This window comes from Atractosteus spatula, chromosome 6, assembly GCF_055471065.1.
Source record: "Atractosteus spatula isolate fAtrSpa1 chromosome 6, fAtrSpa1.hap1, whole genome shotgun sequence".
NCBI classification, from domain to species: domain Eukaryota; kingdom Metazoa; phylum Chordata; class Actinopteri; order Semionotiformes; family Lepisosteidae; genus Atractosteus; species Atractosteus spatula.
Window position 1 is genome coordinate 26380456 of NC_142711.1, and position 22186 is coordinate 26402641.

Here is a 22186-nt window from a genome sequence, read left to right on the forward strand (position 1 = left end):
TTGCTGCTGGCGATGGTTAATGGTGGACTTGGCTCTGGGTCTGAGCTTTCAACCTTCATCACTCAAATGATACCATTTATTAGGAACTTTGGTTTTAATAACTAGCTGCACAAGGAATGGAATTAAGTATTCAAAATTCTACTGATTATAATACTGCCCAACCCAAGGACTGTCTCTAGTTCAGCAATCAAACACAGGGACTTCGGAACACTAGTGGGAATGTTTAGTGCAGGTGCATTTAGGAATGAAAATATGAGTTGTTAACAAATCTGGATGGATCATATGGATTTATTTATATCTCATATTTCTTTTAGTATTGTTTTAGTCAAGGCAATACTTTAAGACCTACCCAAATAGTTTGACATTTTGTCAAAAGAGAAATCAAAGACAGCTATTGGCGTACACAAAATACAGATACATTAGTACCTAATTTTCATTAACTACTTCTAAAAGACTACTGTAAAACAAAAGCAGGGTCTTCTTTTACTTTTGGCCATACAGTATGCAACAAAGTGTCATGGTGGTTAAGCACTGCTTCCTCGCATTGGTTCTTGGTTTTGATTCTATGCTGCAGTTTCTGTGAAGTTTGCAGGTTCTTCCTGTGCCCACTTCTGTGCACTCTGGGTGCTCCGGTTTCCTGCTACCTGCTGTGGACTTTCTGCTTAATTGGTATCTTTACATTTTTTACATTGTGTTTACCGTCTTTCGGATGAGACGTTAAACTGAGTTCCTGACTCTCAGTGGTCATTAAAGGTCTTCAGGCATTTCTCGATAAAAGTAGGAAGTTATCCCAGTGTCTGGGCCAAATTCCCCCCATCTTGCCCTTTACCATGGCCTCCAAATTGTCCCCATGTATGATTGGCTTGCACTTGCCCTGCGATGGACTGGCACCCCGTCCAAGGGGTACCCTGCCTTGTGCTCGTTGCTTGCCGGGTAGGCTCCGGCTTCCTGTGACACCGTATGGTATAAAGCGGTTTGGCAAATGACATGACATAGCATTGTGTTTAATCTGACCTTTCGCCCTATACAGTAAGTCTGCGACAGGCTCTGAGGTGCAGCAGAATGCAATGCTTTGTGACCTTTTAGGGATAATTCTGATTTAGAGGCACACAACGCCACAGATGTTAACTTCGCACCATCATTAGTCTTGTGTCCAAGCTACACTGTATTATGCATATAATGTGAACAACTATACACGCACCTAATGTTGATAAATGCTTCGGTATGTAATTGTGTGCTGACCCACAGATATGCTTTTTCTTATCATATTTTTTTCAGCATGGCTATTTTAATAGGTGGTTGACGGAAGATCCAGGAAACCTTCACCCAAGTGTTGCACAGCGGTCTTCAATCCAGCGGAGGGCAGCAGCTCATGCGCCTGAAGACCAGAGCTGCCCCGAGCCCTGCGTTCGTCACTATTTCCTGGAGCTCAGGTTCTGCTGACATCAGAGACAGTGCTGGAGGCATTACAGTGTTAGCTTCGGTCTTGTGGATGAGTTTACAGTCGGTCCGAGCAGCGAAAAAGAAGAAAAGAAACTTTGACTAACTGCTGGAGCATAGACATGTTGCATCGCATTTAGGACGTTTCTCGGTTTGTTTTAAGTTGAAGTTGCCTTCTCTTTAAGAAATCGCCGGTTTGACCTAAAATGTTGAGTTTTTGCATCGGTGGATTTAATTGATTTCCCATGTAAATTCAAAGCTTGACAACTGTAAGATTTGTGTGCAGCTATCGCAATTTCCGGATTTTAAGTGCCGTACAACGACGGACAAACAAGAGTGTCGGAACGGATTTTTTCATATTGCTGTTCTGACAGTAGTTTGCTAATTGGAGTGGAAAATGAAGCTACGCAGGTAACCAGGTGAGTGCAGAGACAAGACAAAGCGCTACAATATCATACCTTTCCCACTGATAGCCCATTCAATTCGGAGTATTTTCCTAGCTTGCAAGGCTATATATAAAAGCAAAATGCGCAGGAAAAAAAACTCACACTTGCTTTCGTTTTTTATTTTGGAGGACTTAGTGTTCGTGTGTGTTTGTTGGGAGAGCGGGCGAGTCATCGTCGAGTCATATTTTTTACTGCTGAAAAATATTTTGAGAAATCAATATGTTGAAAACATCTTTACCAGTGAAGGCTTTGAACATATTCTCCTTTCCTTCATATTCGTCTTGCAGGAAACAAACTTTAAAAAAACTCTAGTCACAACTGCATTTAGACTGCTGTAGTTCTTGATGATTTCTGTGTTATAGTAGTTGGAAAAATGTTAATTGCTGGTGTTCGTCGTTTCGATATGTTACCTGAGCAAGCATTTTATTTGCTTAGCATTGGTGCTGTGCATCAGGATTGCTGTTGGGGTCGTCTTTTTTTAAAATTGGCATGTATGGTTCTTTGTTTTAATAGGTAGCCTGTAATGATTTCTTGCTTAATATTCTGATTTAGATGTATGGTGTCACAGATGATAGCAGTGAAACTTTGCTGTAGTGTATCGTATTTAGGTTAAAAACGATGTGTGATTAATGGCCCAGCACCCACAATTGTGCATATTGTTTAATTTCAGGGTTAGAGATGGATTTGTGTTCCGTTTGAGTTAAAAAAGGCTACAACACTGTAATATAATTATACTTTCTTGGGCAGAGAAGGGGTGCCAACGGAGAGCCCTCAAATTAAAGACTTAACCTTGAATCACCATGGAATAGCGGTTTGCTTTAACGGATGCAGCTAAGGACTTACATCTCTTTTGTGCTGTTTTCATTTCCTCTGCTGTTAATCACGGAATGGCAAATTTACTATTAACAGGAAGAGAGAATCATTCTCCAGTATGTGTTTTACCCCAGGAGGCAGAAAGTGAAAGGGTCCAGCAGTACTTTTGAACACCATATTCCAACTTCTTTGGTTTTCTTCGAAGAGGAATTAAATGTTTGTGTGAAGAGACGCTTAAATTGTTTTTGTTATACATGCTTTAGCAGAACCTTAGTCTGGATGGAAATTGCATTTAGAGTAATGGAGTGTGATGGTGGCGATATTTTCCAGTGCTCTGTTAAACCTAGGCAATGTGAAAATAATGTTTACAGAAACAAGCCTGTTCCTTGAGGAATGCTTCCATCTTGCATCTTGTTTCCATCTTCCATTTTCCATCTTGAGTCATTTAGTACATAATTATTTTAGTCTTATCTTACACAGGAATCTAGATGGCCTCAAATTGTGCAAGGACCAGTTGTTACTTTAATTTTTGTTATTGTTGTTGTACTTAGATGCGTTCCTACTCTTCCAAATGTAAATATATTCTGACACCAACTTGTTTTTTGTGATGAGGTTGAAGTGTGCTGCTCTAGTTCTCATTTTGTTATTTTTATTATTAGAAAGCTCAGATTTACTGTTTTTCATACTGTACCTTTAAAATAGATAAGGCTTCCTTCAATATGAAGTCCTTAGGAAAAAAATGCTTTATCAATTTAAATTATTTCCTTATTGGAACATTCCTTTAACAGTAAGCCATGTACAAAGTGTCTTAGCTATTGTACTACAGCCAGGGTTTTCCATTCTCTTTGTGAAGGGGGACAGTAACAGTGTTATCTGCATTTAAAAAATATCAATAGCTAAGTAGTAGTTCATGCATCACTGTATAGAAATCAAATTAAAGCTCATTATAAAGTAAATTACTGATCTAGAGTGCTATATTTGCAACCTATTTTTAATGGAGACCTCAAAGTGACAGTTGAAACAGTACCTCTGTTCTAGAAGACTGTGTTACAGTTAGGTCTGGAAGCCAGGGGTTTTTATCTTGAGCAAATCATCTAACGTAACATCTAATCTCGCTTCTGTTCCTGTTTATTTGGTACTGGGGATGTTTTCTTGATTGAGAATAATGGAGTCCAGCATACTACTTTATCTTGGTTGCAGATCAAACATCAATATGTAACACACATTGTGCACAAAGTATACTGTACCTTCCATTCATATATCTCAAAAATTATTTGCAATGCATTAGAGGGCCTGGTCTCTCAAAAACATGCATATCCATTCCTGACATATACCCATGGATGGCACAGATATCAAAATGTAATCTAAAATTTTCCTTCAATTATACATGTTAATCCAGAATATGTTATACTAATCCAAAATATTTTGTGAAGAAAGCAATTGTGTGGATCAGATTAATCAGTTTTTAGTCTTTTTGTGACTCAGATCAGAAACATGCTCGAAGAATACTTGAAGAGTTTCACATGGGCTTTTACAATGAATTTATAACCCAAGAATGATAATATGCTTCACTATGCTCAGTAGTTTTGGGTGCAATTTGGTAGTAACGACAATAAAAATGAAACAAAGATGGGCACAACGAGGCTATGCACAAATTAATGTATTACTCATCAATTGAAAGAAGTATGCTTTTCATTTCAAAGTTGCAGAGTTGAGGTCAGTGGTGGAAAAAGTCTCATGCTGCTTTCTGTTTGCTAATCAGGGTATTGAGTCATTAGAGCACTTTAGCAGCAATGTATCTGTCATTTGCAATGAAGTATTTCAGGCTTACTTTGAGAACTTAAGTGCTTGAGAGATCTGCAGAAGGTACTTTCCTGACGATGAGGTAATTCAAAAGCATTGCATCACTGTAGCACAAGATACGGTTTCTTAATAGATCAGTCTCCTTCCTTTCATGTCTGCAAACACTCTAAAATCATTTTAAACCCCAAATACGATGCATTCTGTAGCTCTTTTATATCTGCAGAACTCCGATATAATTTGCAAGCTATATTACATAGATTACTCTGTGCTTCATAAAAGCAATTATGTTGCATTAGGAAACACTGTACTCCTTTTCAGTGTAAATCCACTAGTAATTTGTAAAGTACGTGGATAGAATTCAAACACTAAGTAAGCAGTTTTGTTAGGTTTGTTTGCAAAATATTGAATAATGTTTTTTATTTACATCAAAACTGTTTTTGTAAAGGTAACTGATGCTCTAAAAACATACTATATTGTATATCAGCAAGTGTTCTGAGGTTTACTGCATTAGCATGCAAATACAATGTAGTTGAAGTCACTGTAACTTGGTTAACAGAAAATGATGCTGAAGAATATAACATTAGTAGGTGTACTGTATTCTGACAAGAGGAAAATGGAAGAGGTGGGAACAAAGCATTGCAAATTAAAGCATTCGGGCACAACTCCATACAACACTCTATCACACTCTAAAGGAGTCAGATTAAAAATATGATATAGGCTACTATGAGGTGTTTATGGCTGATCACCTAATTCAGGTATGAATTATAATACAGTCGTACAGTATGCCATGAAATCAGGGATGTATTAGTAAAGGAAGAAGCAGTATTCATTAGAGATTTTATTTTCCTCCACATTGTTTGGTAAATGTTGATAGTTCAAACCAAAATGGAAGACCTGGCTAGCAAACAGTTCTTTACTTAGTCAAAGCACAAACTAGGGAGATATTTTGTGTTGTACCAACACTTTTGAATAATCAGGATGAAATGAGGATAAAAAGAGGTGTGGAAACAATTAAGAAATTGTGATTGTAATATGGGATGCTTTGACGTCTATTTTGAAACTGAACAGGTACAGGGTCCAAAACAAAGCAAAATGTTTTGATTCTAAAAAAAGAGGCCTATGAAGGAATGAGACAGACCTTAAGAGAAGTAGAATAGAACGGTATGGGTACAGAATCAGTAGAGAAACAATGGCAGCAGTTTAAAGATATTCTGCTTTAAGCACAGAGTGGATACCAAGAGTAAAGGAATCCAGGGCTAGAAAGCATTGGCCTAAAGTGTTTAATAAATCAAGAGGAAAAAATCTATGGAGAAACAAAACATAACTGATTAAAAAAGGTATAGTGAAAAAAATATTACAAAGGTCGAGAGAAAATATAAATATGTTATTGGTGACTAATATAACTAAGTAATAAAGCTTTTTTACAGTAGCTTAAGTAACAGTAAGTGTCTCAGAGATAGAAATGAGAAACATTTAGATGATGAAAGGGAAATGAGTGTATTAAATGAATTTTTCTCTCAGGTTTTCAAGTAAGAAATCATCAATATGCTTCTGGCTGAGAAAAGACAGTTTTGTATTAAATAGTATTAGCATAGAAAAAGTGTAAGTGTTTACAGCATATAGAAGCATTAAGATAAAGAAATATTCAGTCTAAAACTGATGATATTCTATCAATTTTAATTAAAGGAACAAAATGTTCTTCATAGGCTGTTAGCATAAGACTTCCAGTGGTCTCTAAAAACAGGTCATACCATTTGACTGGAAATATAATAATGTAGCCTCCATCTATAAATGGTGGACACAACCATAGCAGGTAATTATAAACCAATATATCTACACAAAGTTTAGAAACAGAACCAAACTATAATTCAATTTCAATGTTCTGGATTAAATTGAGTTAGCATGGATTTTGGAAAGATAGGTCTTGCTTAACTAACCTATAAAAATTTGACTAGCAGAAACAGTAATGGATACAAATAAAACATGATATGGCATATTTAGATTTTCAGAAGGTTTTTCATAAAGTTCCTCATAAAAATGAATGTTTTAAATTGCAGTCTGTGTGCCTCTGAGGTAATCACATGTATTTATAGCCATGCCAGCAGCCATATCACTCTGCAAATCACAACTGGCAACCCACTGAAGCTAAGCAGGTGTGAGCCTGGTCAGTACCTGGATGGGAGACCTCCTGGGAAAAACTAAGGTTGCTGTTGGAAGAGGTGTTAGTGGGGCCAGCAGGAGGCACTCACCCTGCGGTCTGTGTGGGTCCTAATGCCCCAGTATAGTGATGGTGACACTATACTGTAAACGGGTGCCATCCTTCAGATGAGACGTAAAACCGAGGTCCTGACTCTCTGTGGTCATTAAAAATCCCAGGGCGTTTCTCGAAAAGAGTAGGGGTGTAACCCCGGCGTCCTGGCCAAATTTCCCATTGGCCCTTGCCACTCATGGCCTCCTAATAATCCCTTCATTACTCTGCTCTCCTCCCCACTGATAGCTGATGTGTGGTGAGCATTCTGGCGCACTATGGCTGCCGTCGCATGATCCAGGTTGATGCTGCACATTGGTGGTGGTGGAGGGGAGTCCCCATTACAAGTAAAGCGCTTCGAGTGGAGTGTCCAGAAAAGCGCTATATAAGTGTAAGCAATTATTATGTATTTGGATTAAGAAGTGGTAAATGGATAGGAGTACAGATAAGCACCGAATACTCCAGCTGGGGTTATTACTGCTTTGGAATCAGTCTAGAGAAGAGCAACCAGGTACATTCCCAGGCTCAAAGCATGTCCTACGTTGGCAGGCTTAAAAGACTAAATCTTTTTAGTGTTGAATACAAAAGACTGTGATGAGACGTGTTTGAAGTACTCAAAATCCTCAAAAGGCATTGAGAAAGTTTAACCTAAGGATTCTTTTGATTCTCCAGTGAAACACAAACCACAGGACATAAGTGAAATCTATTAAACCTGTGTGCAAGAGCTAAGAATAGGGTGCACTTTTTTACCCAGAGGTGTAAGAGAGTTGTGGGAGTCTGGAACATTCTACATATCTTCTACCCCATCATTTCTTCCAAGACATGACTGGATAAAATCTTCAGATCAATTAACTATTAGAATTCTTCTTACAAGAAGAATCTTCTTAAACTTTTATATTTTATTTCACAAAGACCCATATGAAAAAAGACCAGGCTACTAGACATAAATAACAAATGCAGTAATAAATGGTGGGTTTCACACAATGAATATAAGACTCTACCACACATTTATTTATATGGATTTTCATGCAGTACATTTCATTATAAGGATTAAGTCAGAACATCATTTAGGGGCAAAGGTTATTTTGGGAATAAAGGTCAGCAATCAAAGGTTAAGGCAGTTTATTCATATGATTAGGCCATTGGGCCAGACTAGGTTTCTCACGTGTAGAGTCATGTTTTGTAGAGTAGACACAGAAAGATGGGAGAGGAAAGAGAATGAAATGCAGATATTTTCCTCTCACACAAGTGCTTTCTCATCACCATTTTTGCAGTGCCATCCTCATTTACACCATCTGAACCATAATTGCATACAGTATATACATACGGAAATGTGGATAATATGTATGTTAATGTGAAAAAATAAGGATACCTTAGTGAAAATACTCTTGTGGAATGTTTTTTGATCCCTAAGCATGTTAAGAGTCCTTTGAAGAGGAGTAAAGTGTTTTTCTCAGGATTTTATTTTGTGGAATCACTGGTTATTCTTTAGTTGTGAGTCATTTTTGTTCTCCTTCGGATTGGAGTTTAAGGAGTACTGTAGCTTGCCAGTTGATAGATGACTGAAGACATCAGATGTGGGTGTTACAAGTGGTAATTATGGCTATGCCAAACATTTTAGTCTTCAGACAGGCACGTAGCTATATCGATGGGACTTCACCATTTTGCACTTATGGGGATTTTACTTTTGTTTCAGAACAAAACATCAGAGGAGTGCAGAAATGAATCCCACCCACCAATGTTTTGCATCTAAAAAAAAAAGGTACTTTAGAGTTAGTCAGATGGATTTTGAGTGGGCCTGAAGGTATTGTTCAAGATAGTGTTTGGTGGTCAGAAGAGTCGTCTTAACACCTCTCTGACCACAGAATTATAGACTAAATAAAATCTAAGTAGGTGTCAGATGAAACAAAAAAACTTTACTTTAAGACATTCATGTGCGTAACCAGGACTGCGGAGCCCTTGCATCCAAGTGCATCATGTACAGTATGCAGAAGAGTTTAAAAGAAATTTAGAATAACTATTTTTTGTTATTCCCACCTGATTTGGAGTAGCTAAATATGTTTTTCACGTCTTAGCTCACAGCTATAAACCCAGCACATACTCATATGAGAGAATGACAAAGAAATGTTTAACTCGTCACAGGCCCAGCTGTCCCATACAGGAGGTTCTGTGCCAACTGGACGAGAGCAGCATCTTTCATTGATAGCGCCACAAGCCCGGCAGGCTGCAGGCCACAGGAGTGGCTGAAAGCTGAGAGAGCCCTAGCTGACTAAGCCAACTCTACCCTCAGTGGCTCAACCAATTGTGCACCACTTGTGCGCCACTTGGGGATCCCAGTCACAGTCAGCTAGTGACATGACACAGACTTTTTGAGGGCATGTTATGCTCAGGCAAGCACCTTTACCGTTTGGGGCACTCGTGAAGTCCCAGCACCGAAGACTTTTGTGCTGAGCTGAAATTTCAGCAGCAGAGGAACCCTCTATTGGTGAGAAACTGAAAATGTTCACGTGCATAACACACCCAGCTGAACTCCAACTTGAGTTTTTGCTACAATAAACTAATTGATAAAAGTTCAGTGAAAAAATGAAACATTCTTTTTTAGGGAAAATCCTTCTTCATAACATTTCAATGTGGTTAAGACATGACCTATTGCCACCAAAGCATCTCATATCACTATGATCCCAGACAGCAAGCTAAAGCATCTGTATTATAAAACTTCAGTCTTTGATGTGTGATGTGAGTTACAATATCTTCTACAGTTCATCACACTTTAAAAAACACATTTTTCTCTACTTTTGTGCCTTTGACACCCCTGTTTTTAGCCATCAGGATGTTGTTTTTAATTAAACCTTAAATGAAATGATTCCTTTGTGTCATTATGTGACCAATAGTGCCTTCATTTTAACATATTTGCTGTAATGTACATTACATTTGTAGGACTTAAATGGCACCTTCAAGTCACAGAAAGTGAAGTTAAAGTGGCTGTTGCAAAAAAGTAATTGTTCTGAGCTTCTTACTTAAGTCATGAATGCTATCATAAGCATCAAGACAATCTAAACATAAAAGCATTTGTTTATGTAACACTTTAAGGTTTGGTGGACTAGATTGTTCTTAGGCATTAAGGTTATGCATTTGATTACCTCACTGCAGCTACTCAGTCACTTCTGTTTGATTGAATCAGAAATGCATTGTTTTAAATACATAATTCTTTAGTAGGCATTGTGTGCATGTACTGCATGTATTTCATTTTAATAGCTGTTAACCTGGGAATAACAGGTGTTGTGAGTGAATAACAGGATGTGTGCGAGTCTTTAATTTCGTGCCTGGCTTCTTCTCCATTGTTTCAATGATGCTAGCATTGTATAATATAACATTTTATTTTTAATAATGTTCACATTCAGTAATACCACTTTTATTCCTTAATATGTTTTTGTGTTCTGGAATATCTTCAAGGTGATTGTTAAAAGAAGAAATCCCATCTGAGGTCAGAGAGCTCTCCAGGCAAATGGTCATTAAAGTTTGGGAATGGCTGTCAAAGAACTACATAATGCTTAATTGAACACTTTCCTCTTTAGTGTTCATTATTAATAAATTGAAGTTGGTGTTTTGGCAACCCTGCCATGCAGAGGATGCAGGCACAAAACTAAGGTTCCAAAAGAGACAGCCCATCTATGAAATGGTAGCTATTCAATCTCAGGATCTTATAGTTGAAATAAAGACTGTTTACTTTATTTATCCTAATGATGCATTTAGGCATATAAGGACATTGGGAAACATACTTTACATGTGCATATATGCACCATTGTAATGGCTTGTAAAGGTTTTTGTTTTGTGACATCATTATTATAAAGAAAATGGAATTAGAAAACAGTTTGCTTTTTAACAAAAAGATGTTCCTGTTACAGTGTAAGAAGTGATATAATGCAGAAGTTAAAAGCAGAAAAAGATTTCTTGTACTCCAGCAGTGCGGGTTTTACTCTGTTTGAACTTTATATTTTCTCTCTGGTTCTTATTTGTTTTGAGCGAGTGTGCCATTTTTTGCCTTGCCTCCTCATCCCACTTTCTCTTTATCTATATGACTGCAGATCTGCAAGACTGACTTTAAAACTTGTGTTGTCTTGTTTTGTAAGATGAGAGTCTTCTGATTCTTTGTCTGATGAGGGTTGTAGAATCAAATTACAGTATTCACATTCAACTGGTTACTTCCCTATAGTCTTTCACAAAACTAGACTGAAACCTTAACTTGAAAAATTGAGCTAAAACACTTGCGCAATGCGACAGAGTACAGTGTTTAAATAGTGGATGAAGTGAATGTTGGTAGTACAATGTTAGGAATGTTCCAGTAAAACTGGTGCTTTATTGCTCAGTCATGTGTTCATTGCACCTGGCATTGTCAAGCAATCGTGTCTTCATCTTATCTCGGTCTTGACTCGGAAATTCATATTGCTGCATTGTTGTACTCTGAAAAATTACCCTACTGGTTATGTCAGAGAAACTCAAGGTTAGTGGTTTTGCAATAGCACGTACTTTATTTTTATTGTGAACACATTTATACAGAGCATGAAAAGAAACTTATCACTTATAGCTGCACTCAATTCAAAAAGTTATCAGGAAAATGACAGTGTTATTGAGCAAACATTACATACCTGTAGGTAAATTCTTTATGCCAATTAACATTGTTTAATGTTAATCATTGACAAATTGATGAAGAGAGGGATCTACTGTGAAAGTCACTGTAGGCTATTGGCCTACAGTATGTGGCCACAGTTATAATCCGTACAAACTGTACATTTGTGAAGCATGCTTTTCACCTGGTTGCAGATGCTGTCTTATGAAATTATGTCCTAGTTTTCATGTAGAACTCAAATAAATGTGCCCAGGTTCACACTAGAAACTCCCCATTAATGGGGATCCACATTCTGTATGGCTGTACCACACTTGCTGACATTCATCAGGTTGGTCTACACCAAATCTTTACTTATCGTTCAAGACGAAATTCTTCGTGTCCACCTGATGAACGTGCCCAGTTTCACTTGTGAGGTGCCATGGTGCTTTTGCACTAGTAAATGCCACTTCAGTGTATCACTTTCAGTCATCAAATCAGCAAAATGATGCCTAAATATTCAATAAACATCCAAAATACATGCAGTTTCCAAAGAAACATATGCAGAGTAATGTTTCTTTTCAATCTGAGTATGTTTTTATATGAATATTATAATTCCAATGGAGAACAGAAAAATGTCTCTCACACTGAGATCCCTCCCCCCCCACCTAACCTTCAAGCATCATTAATGGAGTTTATTTAAAGATCGTTCAGGAGGGATGACCGCAACGAAGGTCTCCCTCACCTCTGCTACTCTTAACTTGTAATTCTCCATGACTTCACTTCTTGAAGAACTATAAATTCCAATGTAAGCCTCTCTCTCTCTTGCTCAATTTGACATTCTGCGTGCCTGCTCCGCCCCATCTCCACCTCTGCAGCTGCCCTTTGATTATCGTTTCTCTCTGTGTGGAGGTCCGGATCTTTTTCAACTACGGCCAGGTGATCGGCAGGTTAGAAGGTTCCATATGAATAAACAGCCAGCATTGAAGGGTAGCGATTATGGATCTGGACTCGTAACTGGCAGGCATTGTTATCCTGTGGTGTCCTTGAACAGGGTATTTTACTGAGATTAAGTAACACGCCCTGATGTATAAATGAGTAAAAATGTAAGTTGATTTAGATCATGTCAGCCAAATTAATGACTAAATTAAATAATCCAGGATCCAGTCCAGTGATGACAGGGAAATTAATCTGAAGATCTGTGGTGAAACAGTTGTTTTAACAGTGAGGCCTGCTTTTTTTCTTTAATGAATAAACTAAAGGTAGCCAAAAGTAATTTAAGCACATTCTAGGTAATTATTTAATCCCACATTTTATTGCCATAAAGAAAAATTATGTCAGTGGATGATGTACTGCACTGTTGTGCATCATGCTTTTATAGTGTAGATTAACAAAGACAGCCTACTGGCATTCATTGTGTTAGAATGTGCTGCTAGTATTCCATTAATGAAGCACATTTTTTAATAGTTCTGGTATTTATAAATGGTCTGAGGTCAGTGGATCAAAAAACTTTGGAGGTTCATGAGTAAGAGATCATAAAACATTTCCTGTAAGGAGCTCTGGTAGCTGTGAATCCATTTAAAACAGCTAAAACCAAACACAACAAAACACACAGTATCACTATATTGTAGTTTCTTTATATCTCTCAAAACCCACAGAAAACAAAATGTAGGGTTGTAGATGGATTACCTTTCTACTGATTATGAAGAAAGTGATATTGACTTCTTTGAACTATTTTGCTATTTTTGCTTTTTTTCTGAAGTTGCTACTCAAAAAAACTTGGTGCACTCTGACACCCTGGATTGTCCAGTTAATAGTTACACACCTTTTATACAGAGATGTAATCTGTTGTGGAGAAATAGTATGTGGGTGATTGTCTGCATTGCTCTTCTTGTTGTTGTCCTTCCTGCTTTCACATGATAAGATCTACTTACTACATTAACATTGTAGCTCAAAGAATTTCATTTTCAAAGAATTGCCTTCAGTTCAGACTGTAATATAAAGTCAAATGGAAGATGGAGTTTGTATTTCTGTCATGTTCCAAAACTATTTTTCATTAACTGACTCTTATTCTGAGGCTACTCCACATCAACAGTACACAGAAATGAATATGTATACTTTTTGCGAGGCTAGCTAATAAAGTCTGTAGTGATTTTGACCTTTGTCTCTTACTGTATATTTCTGAAATATTATGATCTACAGTTCTGTTTTATGAATGTTTTTGAGCACCTGATTTGTAACCATCTGTCAAGTGTTGAGCCAGACCCGTACCGGTTCATGCATTGGGCCAATGGGTCCATAGAGAATGCTGTTTCTCTTTGCCTTTATTCCATCATAGAGAGCACTTTGAGACCTCTGCTACCTATTTATTGACTACATCATGGACAACATGTTCCCCCAGCTGCTTGCAAGGCTAGCGTGGGGTAGATGGTTGGCCAGTTCGATGGGAACCATCTGTATCACCCTCACTACTTGAAGTCGCCCTCAGTGTCGTTGTGGTCTTCACCCACATTCCTGGGCTGGGAGTGCATTTATTTGAAAGGCATTTCCTCCTTTCAGTCAGGTGCACCAGGCCTTGGTCCAGTTATTTAACTGCCCTCAGATATTGGGCGTTAGCTTCTCCTTTCTCAACCGGGCTTGCCACTGGCTATGGCGGAGTTTATTGACTACAGCTCAGCATTTAATATAATTGTGCCTCAACTGGTGTCCCCTATGACTGTGTACTGTTACCAGTTCAGTTACCAGTCCTTCAGTTGTTATTCATGAATAATGTGTCTCTTCTTCAGATTATAGTATGTGTGAACATAGTAAAATTTGCAGATGAGACAATATTAGTAGGTTTAATTACTAACGATAACGAAACAGCATATAGAGATCAGTGCTCCAGCTAAGTTAATGAGAATCATTTGGAGCTTAACATTGGTAAGACCAAAGAGCTGGCGGTGGACACTCACAGAGGTGATGAGCTGTCACTTGTCATTAATGGGCAATCTGTGGAGAGAGTGGACTTCAAGTTTCTTGGCACAACCATCTGCTACTAACCAAAGTGGGAAGTTAACACCAGCCTCATCATGGTGAAAGTCCATCAGAGGTGGTACTCTCTTTTACAGTTGTGAAAGTTTGGAGTTAATCTGGAAGCAATGCCACACTTCAATAGAATTGGGATTGAGAGCATGGTCACCTTATCAATAACAGTGTGGTACAGCAATACAGCTGCCCAAGAGAAGAAACAGCTTGAAAGTATCATAGGGCATCCAAGAATGGATCCAGGTAGAGCATCCAGGTGGAGGTGGGGAGTCTCCATTACCTGTAAAGTGCTTTGAGTGGAGTGTCCAGAAAAGCGCTATATAAGTGTTAGTAAGTAATTATTATTAATTATAAAAACATTGGATGTGATCTTCCCATTGTTGCATCTATTTATGCCAGCCACATCAAACGGAAAGCTAAGAAAGTGTCCACAGACCCCTTCCATCCCGCCAGCTTCTTTTTAAATCTTCTCCCTATGGGGACACAGTTTCAAAGCCTGGAATATAGAACTGTTTACTTCCGAAATAGCACCTATTTACAGGGCATTAGGCTCTTCAATAATGTAGATCTTGAATGTTGCATTGATTCAGTCATATATACTGTGTGTGTGTAATATGTGTTTTTTTTTTTCTAAGTACTGTATGTGTAAGACGTAATGTTAATCTGTTTGCTTATAATAATGCATATACCTTTTTTTTATAATTCGTGGTTTGACATTTTAATCCCATATTGTGCTTGAGCGAACTGAGCCAGTTGTCAACCTGTCAACATTTCTTTTAGGGTATTGTTTCACACTAAATATAATGTTAAGGATCTCTGCACTTTGATGTAATTGTTTACATGATTGTTAGAAACATTTGCAAGCGAAACAAGGGGAGGAAAGCACTAATATATTTTAAGTTTTAAAAATACAGTATCCAGCCTTGGAAACATGTTTTTGATTTCATTACCCGTTAACACTACAGTAACTTGGTACTGTTTTGGAGCCATAGTAGTGAGAACCTACAACAATGGATGGAAAAACATGAAATTTAAAACAACGTAAAAACCCTAAGAAAAATGTTTTTTACTTAAGAATGAGGCATGTGTGGTTCAAACAGGGCTGCTCCAGCCAGTCTATTTTCACATGGTTTAATAAAATTGTTATGGATGCTATTCATGTCTGATTTTTTGAGAAAACAAATTGAGAGCCATCGATAGGCCTCATTTTTTGCCTAATGCATTATTTTTGTTAGAGTAAATGTGAGATGCACCCTTAGTTTTAGGCTAGAGATGTGAAATTGTCTAGTCTTGTCATTTTAAGTAGAACAAAAAAAACTCAGGCTTCTAATGTATGATAAATAATTTTACTGCTGTTTCATGGAAATGTAGATTTTACATTAACAGAACTTCTTTCCTGAAGTTAATAGGAAAGAAAAAGTTCGTTCTGCTCTGTAGTGACATTTCTCTCTTTATATTTTACTTACAGAGCTCCCTGAAAGCTCTTTTACTTTTATACTATTAGACTATGTTACCTTAATCCTTGAAGAACTGTAGAATGTTAGATTGATTTTTGAAGGCACTAATGTAATTTTGGATTTTAGATGTAGGTTTGTTGAATAAAAGTGTTTTTTTCCTCTGCCATTTAAAGTAGAATCTGTTTAAAAACATGAACACAGATGTCATGTAAGTTGTCACTGAAGAGATCTTAAGTTTTCTATAGATAAATGCACTGTTTCCTGCTGGTTTATAGTGAGAATTGGAAGGATATCTGCTTAAAAACCACATAGGAACTTCTGTCCTTAGTGACTCACCACTACTTTCCATCTTTAGTATGTACTTAAACATTGTGTTTGTTAGTATTATGAGTGTAGAAATGCAATAAAACTGGTCTTTTACAAATTAGAATACATAATGCACTCCTTATAATATTGTTATAAAATTATCCCCAAACAGCCTGAAAGTTTGTGTAGAGAATTCTTAGACAGCGGAAAACTGATGGTAGTTTTTTTTCTCTAAGTCAGTGTAGCTCTGAGATCACAGATAAAATGAAACTAGCTAGTACTCAAACATCAATAGCATTGCCAAATGATGGCTGTCTTAATGTGGATTTAGGTACAACTTTTGTTACTACCAATCCTACATCCTACTAGATTGCATGAAAAATTATCGAGGATTCAACAGTACGTTCTTCCTGCATTGATTTTGCTATTTGGTTAGTATTTGGCTAGCAGGTGTTAACTAATGTTTGAAATATGACATCATCCCATTGACACAGGGTGTTCCACAAGGATCTCTGCCGGGACCTTTGTATTTTAGCATTTACATGTTGCCTTTTAGTGGGTCATTCTTCATCACAACTTTGTGTTTCAGTGCTGTGCTGTTGGCAGTCAGATTTGTTTGCAAACCAAATTAGATACTACTGCTGCAGTTTCTATTCTGACATTGTGTTTTAACAGACCTTTCTGAAGTTGAACTGTGAGAAAACGTGGACATATGGCAACATTAGTCATTTTGGTGATATTGTGGATGATCAACCTTTCTTTATGAAATCAACCCAGGGGCAGGTTGATGGAATTTGCCTTAGGTGACTTTAATCTCTACATGTGGTCTCTTTGTACTCTTTGTTCACTGGCAGAAAGCTGCTCTGATTCCCGGTCAGGGTTGAGGCAACCTGGACACATGGGGGACTACTGTAGGTGGGACTGTATGCCCACACTGCCCATCTCAGCGAGCACACAGGGACAGTGGGAGCACACTGACACAGGGAGAAGGTGCAAACTTCACACATGAGATGCCTTGCTTTCTAACCAAACTCAGGATCTAAGATCTGTGATGCTACCATGTCATCTTTTTTATGCCACTGAACATTAGTATTAGTATGAGGAAATGCACAGTTTTTTTCAGTAACTCCCTTTGGAAAAAAAGGAACCCAACAACAACTGCCAGTGAGTAAAGTCAGAGGCTGTCTCTGAAGCTCTTTTTTCAGTTTAGGATTTAGAATTGCCTTCAAGGGGAAAACGAGTAGTTGTTACTATGAGATCACGAGCAGTTCTTTTTGGATGGCTGGTTTTCTGTTTTGCAGAGGACGTGGATGAATGCACACCGTTGCATCGAATGGTGAAAGGGTGGTGGTCTCTGATAATTTATTTTGCAAAATTTCCCACTATTACCTACCTTATAAAAACAAAATATTCTTTACCTTGCATGTTTTTTTTTCCAGGAAATGCAGAACTGCAAGCAACCAAATGTAATGTGATATGAGTTGTTCTACCCAGAACCAAGCGCAGAAGACCCACAGCTGTCTCAGTGTGTGTTTGCCAATAATAACTGTGCAAGCAGCTCCACTGATCTATTTAAAAAAATAACGCATGGCCACACTGTAGGAAGTGTTTTTGACAGATGGTTCATATGTCCCTCTGTTTGTACCATGACTGGAGTGCAGAAATACAATTTCTGCATCGGTTAAATGATAATCTGTTTAAAACTGATTTAGTAACAAATAAGAATTCATAGTATGCAGTATGTATTGTTGTGGTAAATAGTATCAAATCATAATTTTCTAGAATTTCTAGTATAAAAATATAATAAGAATACACGCTCAACAAAATAACATTTAATGTAATTAATGCTAGTTATAGACCCACTGATGATAGCTGGCTGATTCTGTTTTTGTGAACATTAGATGAAAAATTGCATTGTGATTTTAGAATAATTGACAAACAAAAAGAAACCTGCTTCCAGAATGTAACCATCTCTAGACACTCCCAAAAGCTTATATACTGTAAATGACCTCATAGCTCCTCATTCTACACAGGGAACTAGAACTTTGTATGATACTATATACAGTTGATTAAGCAAATTGAAGTGTATTGTTCAGTAATAACTTTATTATTGAATTATTATTTTTATTATAATACAAATATTCAAAACAGAATTAGGTGTGTGTCAAAAGGTCAGTTTTTAAGTGAGAAAGTCAGTCCTGATACCAGTTTGTCTAGCAAACATATTTTTAAAACATTAAAATTAAAATGCTTCTTTGGTCAAGCAATGTCAAATGTTGTCAAGTGGATTCTTTTTCCTTTGCACAACATGGTTTCAGAGGGTATGAACAGCATCACTTAAAAGACAAATGTGTATTTATTTACAAGATTAAAAAAATGCAAAATGCCTAGACTATTGTTTGCAAAATGTTTATACTGAGTTTCAGTGCCTCATCTCAGCATTTTACATAACGCATGTCTGTCAGTGACAGCCTTAAAGAGTAGGGTCTGGAGTTTTTCTGGTCCATGTGACTTCTAACCTTAATCTCATTCTTCTCCATGTGTCTCTGTAGAGACTCTTAATTTAAAAATCAGTAAGTAATCAGCACTGAAACTGTGATTAGTTATAAACTTAGAATTATGATTTATAAGTTTATTAATGCAGATCATTATATTTACATAATTATAGAAACATGAAGTAAAACTGAAAATGGATATACTGTACACATTGTATCAAAAAGTGCAACATTAAGGGGTAGGAAATGGAGGGTACAGGGAGAATGTACATTCACAGGGGATGGATACTTCAACTGTGGTGTACCATAGGGGTCTTCATTAGGAACACTTGTACTTGACAAAATAAGAGGGTCAGTAAACACTAGAAGCAGCAAAGGAAATTAAAAAATAGACTAAATGACTGTGAAAACATCTGGATGATATTTTATGGTAGACATGTTTAGAGTGCCTACATGTAAGCAGCAAAATCATAAAACTTATCAGATGGTGAAAACTAATTTTGAGGATCCACCTATGAAAAAGACTTAAATCCTTCTGTTGATACATCGTGATTATCACCTATAGGTGATGTGGTGAAGCAAGTGAACAGGATATACAGTAGTTAATACTGTAGAATTAAAATTAAGGAATAATATGTTGGGCAGTACAGTGGCACAGTTGTTAGCGTCACATTCAGTGTTTCCTGCCTTGCATCTGTTGCTTGCCAGGATAGGCTCCAGCTCACCTGTGAACCTGAATTGTATAAGTGACGGATAAAGAAGATGGATGGATATTATGTTAAAATTCTGCAATGCACGGGTACAACTTTCTTTAGTATATGTGTTACAATTTTGTTCATCTTGATACAGAAACAGGTTTCTGGAATCAGTCTAGAGAAAAGTGGTCTGGTACTATCTTAGGCTTAAAGGAATATCCTTAACTGACAGAGTTGTAGAAGTGAATGTTCTCATTCCTGAAAAGAGAAGAGTGCGTGGGGACTTGTTTCAAGTATTGAAAACCCTTTGACATTTTTAGCTCACATTTTTTCAGAATCAGCAGTAAAACGAGGACACAAATGGAAACTACAGTAGTGCTAGAAAGTTTGTGAACCCTTTAGAATTTTCTGAATTTCTGCATAAAGTTTACCTAAAATGTGATCAGATCTTCATCTAAGTCATAAAAATAGAAAAAGAGAACCCAATAAAACAAATAAGACACAAAGGGATATACTTTCCTGATTTATTGATCAAAATGAGCCAACATTAAATGTCTATGTTGGAAAAAGTATGTGAACCTATGCTTTCAGTAACTGGTGTGACCCCCTTGAGCAGCAATGGCTTTAACCAGACGTTTACGGTAACTGTTGATCAGTCCCGTACATCGGCTTTGAGGAATTTTAACCCATTCCTCCTTACAGAACTGCTTCAACTCAGTGATGTTGGTGGGTTTTCTTGTATGAACTCCCCGCTTTAGGTCCTGCCACAACATTTCTATTTCTATAGTCTTCTGGCTCATCCAGGTGGTCTTTAGCAAGCTTTAAACAGGCAGCAATGTTCTTCTTGGAGAGCAGTGGCTTCCTCCTTGCTGTCCTCCCATGCACACTATTCTTGTTCAGTGTTTGCCTGATGATGGACTCATGAACACTGACATTAGCCAGTGCAAGAGAGGCCTGCAGATCCTTAGACGTTACCCTGGAGTACTTTGTATTCTCCTGGTATATTATACGCCTTGCTCTTGGAGTGATTTTTGTTGGACGACCACTCCCGTGGAGAGTAACAATGGTGTTGGATCTTCTCCATTTGTACACTATCTACCTGACAGTGGATTGGTGAAGCCCAAAGTCTTTAGAAATTGCTTTGTAACCTTTTCCAGCCTGATGACAACACTTTTCCTGATGTCCTCAGAAGTTTCCTTTGAATGGCATGCGTTCACAAAGACCAGACTTTGGTAGTGAAGACTCAGGTTTATGTTTTTTAAATAGGGCAGGGCCACCCAAACTCACACCTGATTGTCATCCCATTGATTGACGCTCCTGACTCTAATTAACCCCTTAACTGAACTGATAATCCTAGAGGTTCACATACTTTTTCTGACAAAGACATTTACTGGCTCGTTTTGATCAATAAATGAATGAAAAAGTATATCCTTTTGTGTGTTATTTGTTTTATTGGGTTCTCTTTATTTTTATGACTTAGATGAAGATCTAATCACATTTTAGGTCACATTTATGCACAAATTCAGAAAATTCTAAAGGGTTCACAAACTTTCTAGCACCACTGTACATGATAGTGCATTTAAAGGCACTTTTGTACTCAAATTTCAATCTTTCCACTTCTTTCCACATTGATAAAGGATTGTGCAAGTCTGGAATAGGCTACCCATTCATGTTGTTGAAGAGGATACTACTTTCAAGAAAGCATATTTATGTTAGGGTATTGTGTTAAAGGCATTTGAAGTAAATTTTTAAAATGTGACTATTTGTCTGAAATAATGTCAGCTACGTGATCAAGGCATACTAACTAATGCCAAATTCAGTACATTTGATAAAGTTCTACAAAATCTAATTTAATTTGTCAGACTTTTTTTCCAAAGCTCTCTTAGCCCATATTTATAGTTCTAAGCAAATTCTGAAGCATGGTCTTGGAAATATCAGGGTATGGTCATGCATGGCCTACTGCAACTGGCTTGCTCAGCTGCTGAATTATTGATGGTGTAACTGATGATGGCATCACGAATTCTGAAGTTTACTGAAATGTTTTCTCTACCTGTGTAGAAAACAGTGCTTCCATACATATTGGGTGGTGCTTCACCATGCTGCACAATAACCTAAAACATGGCCAATGGAACCAAAGAGATATCATGAGAAAAACATGTTAAGCTTGGATTATTTTGCTGAAGACAGAAAAATAGAAAAACACAAAAACTCAGAACGCAGCAGAGGCGTGGCAAGGCATCCTGAATGAGAGTTTAAGCTCGGTGTAGTTATTGTTTCAAAAGGATAGATAACTTCATACTGAATTTACAGTTTACATAATTTACTTGATTGATCGGTTGAATACAAAGTGTGTTTTGTTCTATTGTGAATGAATACTGTATGTAATATGTTGTACTTGTCATTCAAATGCATCTTGCGTAACAATGTAAAATGTAAAGCAAAAAAAGTTTTTACTTTCCTGCTCCACTACTAGAACACTGTAGGTTTCTTCAGCCTGTACCCAACTCATTTTCTGATTTCTGTACATTTCATCTAGCCATCAAAGCAAACTATTCTGTTGACACTAATACATGTTCCTGGTGACCATTTTAATTTATTTAATCATCGTCTGTGGTAGTTTTGAATAAATTGTATGATGCCATGTCAGTAGCTATAAACAACACTGTTGATGTACTGTACATGCCATTATATGTGGATGTTATAGTTGACTAATTCAGGTGATTTCTGGAATGGTATGATTGCTTTAACAAGATTATATTGATGTCTACGTGCTGGAGAACTGAAATAGATGCTAATTAGGAAATTAGCTAAGAAAATCACTAGGCCCTATTAATGAGTGTCCAACTGTAAGTA

The 22186-nt window shown here is 37.3% G+C and overlaps 1 protein-coding gene across 7 annotated transcripts in view; it reads left to right on the plus strand.

Annotated features, from left to right (window-relative positions):
* Window positions 1–1438: 1438 nt before the first annotated feature.
* Window positions 1439–22186, plus strand: part of map3k22 (mitogen-activated protein kinase kinase kinase 22) — a 71883-nt gene continuing 51135 nt past the window's right edge. For 6 of the 7 annotated variants that reach the window (XM_088918463.1, XM_088918466.1, XM_088918469.1 and 3 more), the window contains exon 1: window positions 1471–1859. The gene's annotated coding sequence lies outside the window, so the exon portion shown is untranslated. Of the gene's footprint in view, window positions 1860–22186 lie in introns of all 7 variants that reach the window. The other variant, XM_088918471.1, reaches the window with a different exon arrangement.